The sequence below is a fragment of the Suncus etruscus genome, chromosome 8 (genome assembly GCF_024139225.1).
Source record: "Suncus etruscus isolate mSunEtr1 chromosome 8, mSunEtr1.pri.cur, whole genome shotgun sequence".
Classification (NCBI taxonomy): Eukaryota; Metazoa; Chordata; class Mammalia; order Eulipotyphla; family Soricidae; genus Suncus; species Suncus etruscus.
In genome coordinates, this window is record NC_064855.1 from 28,396,332 (window position 1) to 28,401,153 (window position 4,822).

The window sequence follows — 4,822 nt, forward strand, 5'->3', positions numbered from 1 at the left end:
CCATTAATTTCTTTTTTTTTTGGGTTTTTGGGCCACACCTGTTTGATGCTCAGGGGTTACTCCTGGCTAAGAGCTCAGAAATTGCCCCTGGCTTGGGGGGACCATATGGGATGCCGGGGGATCGAACTGCAGTCCTTCCTTGGCTAGCACTTGCAAGGCAGACACCTTACCTCTAGCGCCATCTTGCTGGCCCCCAATCCCCATGAATTTTTTTTTTTGGGGCCACATCTGGCAGTGCTCAGGGGTTCCTCCTGGCTGTCTGCTCAGAAATAGCTCCTGGCAGGCACGGGGGACACCGGGATTCGAACCAACCACCTTTGGTCCTGGATCGGCTGCTTGCAAGGCAAACACCGCTGTGCTATCTCTCTGGGCCCCCCATGAATTTCTTAAGAAAATCTAAAGGCTTTAAGACTATGGGGTGAGGGATGAATGGAGATGTGGCTTACTCATAGAACACATGTGTTGCATGTGGGAGGCCCTGGGTTCAAAGCCTAGAACCATAAGAAAATACCTTAAATTAGGCAGGGATGGGTGATTCCTGAGCATGGATAAGAGTGAGCCTGGCTCCTCCAATCATCGAGAGAAGCTCCATAAGATAAATTTCTCATACAGGTTATAGGAGGTGGGTAGTATTATCAACTTAGATTTTTTCTTTTTCCCCTTTGGTTTTTGGGTCATACCTGGCAGTGGTCAGGGATCACTCCTGGCTCTGCTCTCAGAGGTCTCTCCTGGAAGACTCAGGGACATTATGGGATTATCTGAGGTCAAACCTGGGTTGACAGTGTGCAAGGCAAACTCCCAACGCATTGTACCATTGCTCTGGCCCATTACCAACTTAATTTTTTTTTTTTTTTTTTTTTTTTTTTGGTTTTTGGGTCACACCAGGCAGTGCTCAGGGGTTATTCCTGGCTCCAGGCTCAGAAATTGCTCCTGGCAGGCACGGGGGACCATATGGGACGCCGGGATTCGAACCGATGACCTCCTGCATGAAAGGCAAACGCTTTACCTCCATGCTATCTCTCCGGCCCCACCAACTTAATTTTAATAACAATGAAGTTAGGCTTCTCCAGGGTTGCACAGTAGAGAACTGGGTCCTCTGAACCTGGACTTACAATCACTCACATTGGAAACTGTCCTGGATGGTGAATCCTAATGCAATCATGGTCTGATTAAAGTCCCTAATCTAAGACAATTCTCTCTCCCTCTCCCTTTCTATTTCCTTCTCATCTTTGCTATGTTGTCTATTGAACATGTCAGGCAGACATCTACCTCTGAGCTACCTCCCTGGCTCAATCCCTGCCCGTTTGACAAGAAACTGGGTGCAGAGAATCAGACCAGCACTGGGGATGGCGTGTCTATGAGGAAACTGACTCCAGTGCTCCTTCCGTTTCATCTTAGCATGTTTCGGGCAGGAGACGCTGTTCATGCTACACATTCCCTGGCAGGCTTGATAGTCAGAATTGCAAATTTCCTGGAGGGGGGGGCATTAAATCAGGAAATACACCAAAAACTCTGCATGCATCCCCAATAGGGGAGAGAGACCCATTAAGCCAGGGAATGCACGTAATAGTCTGGTTGTTGCTGAGTTCAGTCTGCACTCCAGGTAGATGAATGCCTTTGAGGACATCCACATGACTGAGTATGGGGGTTCAGAGTAAGAGCTGAGTTCAGGGTTGGAGAAGACTTCCACCTCAGGGGCCTCTCAGCTAGATAGACAGGAGATCCCCCCGGTGAATCTGACAGTGACAATGAGACATCCTTAGAAAACTCGGAACTCACTGTGAAAACAGCTGTAGAGTAAGGAAAACAATTGCCTGGTGGTAGTAAGGGGCTTCCTAATTATGTGAGCTTCCCTTCGATTACAAGCCCTCTTCAAACATTCACACAGGCCCCTCTCTCACACATAGTGGCCCAGCCTCCCCCCACCATGCTCTTTCTTTTGCAGACAATCATTTACCCAGTGAATCTCAGCCTACTGCCTCCCCAGGAAAGAGCCCCCTGAAAGATTGGTGAGCACCTTCGTAGTCTTTCTGTTCATCTTGTTCTTTGTAGGTGGACCCTTTATGGAGAGCAGATAATTGGCAAAAAGAGCTGCGGTGCCTTGTTGAACTGGTGGCAGAACTGTCTTGTTCCTTCAACATCCATTGTTTATCTGAGCAGTCACGTTCTGTTGAAGATTCTCACCACTACCTTTTTATGCTTAAAAGCACCTGGGCCAGAGAGATAGCACAGGGATCGGGTGTTTGCCTTGTATGCAGCCGATCCAGGACAAATGGTGGTTCATATCCTGGCACCCCATAGGGTCCCCTGTGCCTGCCAGGAGCGATTTCTGAGCGTAGAGCCAGGAGTAACCCCTGAGCTCCGCCATGTGTGATCCAAAAACAAAAAACAAAACAAAACAAAAAATCACAGCCTACTTTCCTCTCCTGTCCTCTCCTCACTCATTTGATTAATAATATGCTCAGGGCTGGAGTAAGAACACAGCGGGTAGGACATGGGCCTTGCACGTGGCCAACCCAGGTTCAATCATTGGCATCTCATATGGTCTCCCAAGGCTGCCAGAATGATTTTTGAGTGCAGAGCCAGTAGGTGCCACCAGATGTGCCCCCCCAAAAGTTTTTAGATTAAAGATGAATTATTAGGGCCAACAAGATAAGGAAATGACTCAAAGGGTAGAAACACATACTTTGCATGTGGAAGCCCCAGGTTCAATTCTTGGTACTTTATGATTCCCAAGGACTGTTGGGAATGACCTTTAAATCATTCTTCCCACAAGTCTTGGCTAAATGTAATTTGGTCCTAGAGTCTGAGTATCTAGAGTGATGATAAAAGACTTCCTTTATTTTTATTTTTATTCTTTGACAATACCTTGCAGTACTTAGATTTTGGCTCTGCATTCAGCAATCACTACTGGTGGTCCTCAGGGGACCAGAGAGTGGTTCTTCACATTTAGAAAGCTGGAGATCAAACCTGGGTCAGTCACGTGCAAGGCAAGCACCCTTTGGGCTATACTTCCCCTCCAGCACAAGCCTTCTTTTTGTGACTTGACTCTCTTTCGGCAGTAGCAGGTAGTGGATTTGATGGAGAGATGAGAAGGCACTTGAGGACCACAATATTTCCCTCCAAATCTGATAGAAATTTAAGGCTTCATGGTCTCATCCTCTCAGCTGGCACTCAGCTTCTCTACTTACAAGTCAGGGAACTGGATGGGGGTAACTCCTGGAAACATCTGTATTGCCACTGTCTGAAAATGCCCCAGCCATCTGCTGGCAGCCAGGTAACCTTTAGGCATTTGTGCATGATTCCTTTTCTTTTCTTTTTTTTTTTCTTTTTTTCTTTTTTGGTTTTTGGGCCACACCCGGCGGTGCTCAGGGGTTACTCCTGGCTGTCTGCTCAGAAATAGCTCCTGGCAGGCACGGGGGACCATATGGGACTCTGGGATTCGAACCAACCACCTTTGGTCCTGGATCGGCTGCTTGCAAGGCAAACGCCGCATTTCGCCGCTGTGCTATCTCTCCGGGCCCATGATTCCTTTTCTTAAGGGCTCCCACTGCTCCCAGGCCTGCTGGTAGCAACTGTCTGTGTTGGGGGTATCAATCCCCTACCAGACCCTTTTCTAGGCTTCAGAGGGGTGTCTTTTTGGACGGGATGTGAATTTTCCAAAGGTTTCTCTCTGCTCCCTTTTCTGAAAGCCCTGGGCTGTCTTAGTAGACTGCGGGCTCTGTAGTCGAGTCAAGATAATGCTATGAAGGACTTTATAGATTACAGTGGTTTCAATAAAATAAAATAAAGTAAGAGTCAAGATAAGCAAATGAGAGGAAGTGATAGCGATTGTTGGAGACCATAAGTTATAATGCTAAGTTTATATAATTTAATTATTGCTAATGGCTGTGTGGAACAGCTGACTGGCAAAATTCCTGAAAATGGCCCCTGCGTGCAGCCAGCAAGCAGCACACCCACGCTCTAGACTAGAGGGTCACCCCGCCTTCTCCTGTCCCTCCACCCCGTGGACTGGGGGACCAGCAGTGTTCTCAGTGCTCATGGAAAGCTGCCCTACAGGCATTAGGACATTTATAAGAGGTCATTCCTCGTCTGGGTGTTTTAGGGGTCAGAGAGATGAAGAAACAGCAGAGGACAAAGGTGGTCCTGGGAAGGGAGTGTGGACTAGGGCTCCACTCCCAACTCTCACTGCAAGGCCTTGTAGACTCAGACCTTAGGGGACCAAAGGAACAGCTGTGCTGCAAGCTTTGGGGCATAACTTGGGTGGGTGGGGGACTAACTCCAACCGAGATTCGCGCGCTGGTGGCTCTGACCAGCCCACGCCTCCTGCTCCATGCCACTCCCTCCCCTCGGAGTGGCTCTCGGTCGGTCGTGGAGGCGGGACGAGCTCTTGGTGGCCCCGGGAGGCTCGGGGCTGCAAGCTTGGGGGAGGCTGGGAAGGAGGAGAGGGAGGGGCGCCGACGGGGCCGTCCGAAGAGGAGGGGGCCTTTAATAGGCTCGCCCAGCGTCGGGTTTTGCAGCACGGAGCGAGCAGCTGAAGTTGAGAGAAGCGGCCGGCGCCTCCCTCTGGTTCTCGGCTGCAGTTCTGGGTCTTTGCACTTGACAGCGGTTGCTCTCTCTCTCTGAAACTCCCGGGCGCGCAGGGCTGGCAAGGCATAGGTAGGAGGCGCGGGCTGCCCGCTGGCTTCTCCAAGTTCCCGGGAACCTCTCCGGCTTCTCTCTCCTTTCTGGGAGCCGTGGGCCCCTCCGAAGTGCCGCAGGGCTCTTGTGCCGGCTTCCAGAGAATGCGCGGGTCACCAGGGAGCCGGGCCGAGCTTTGCCG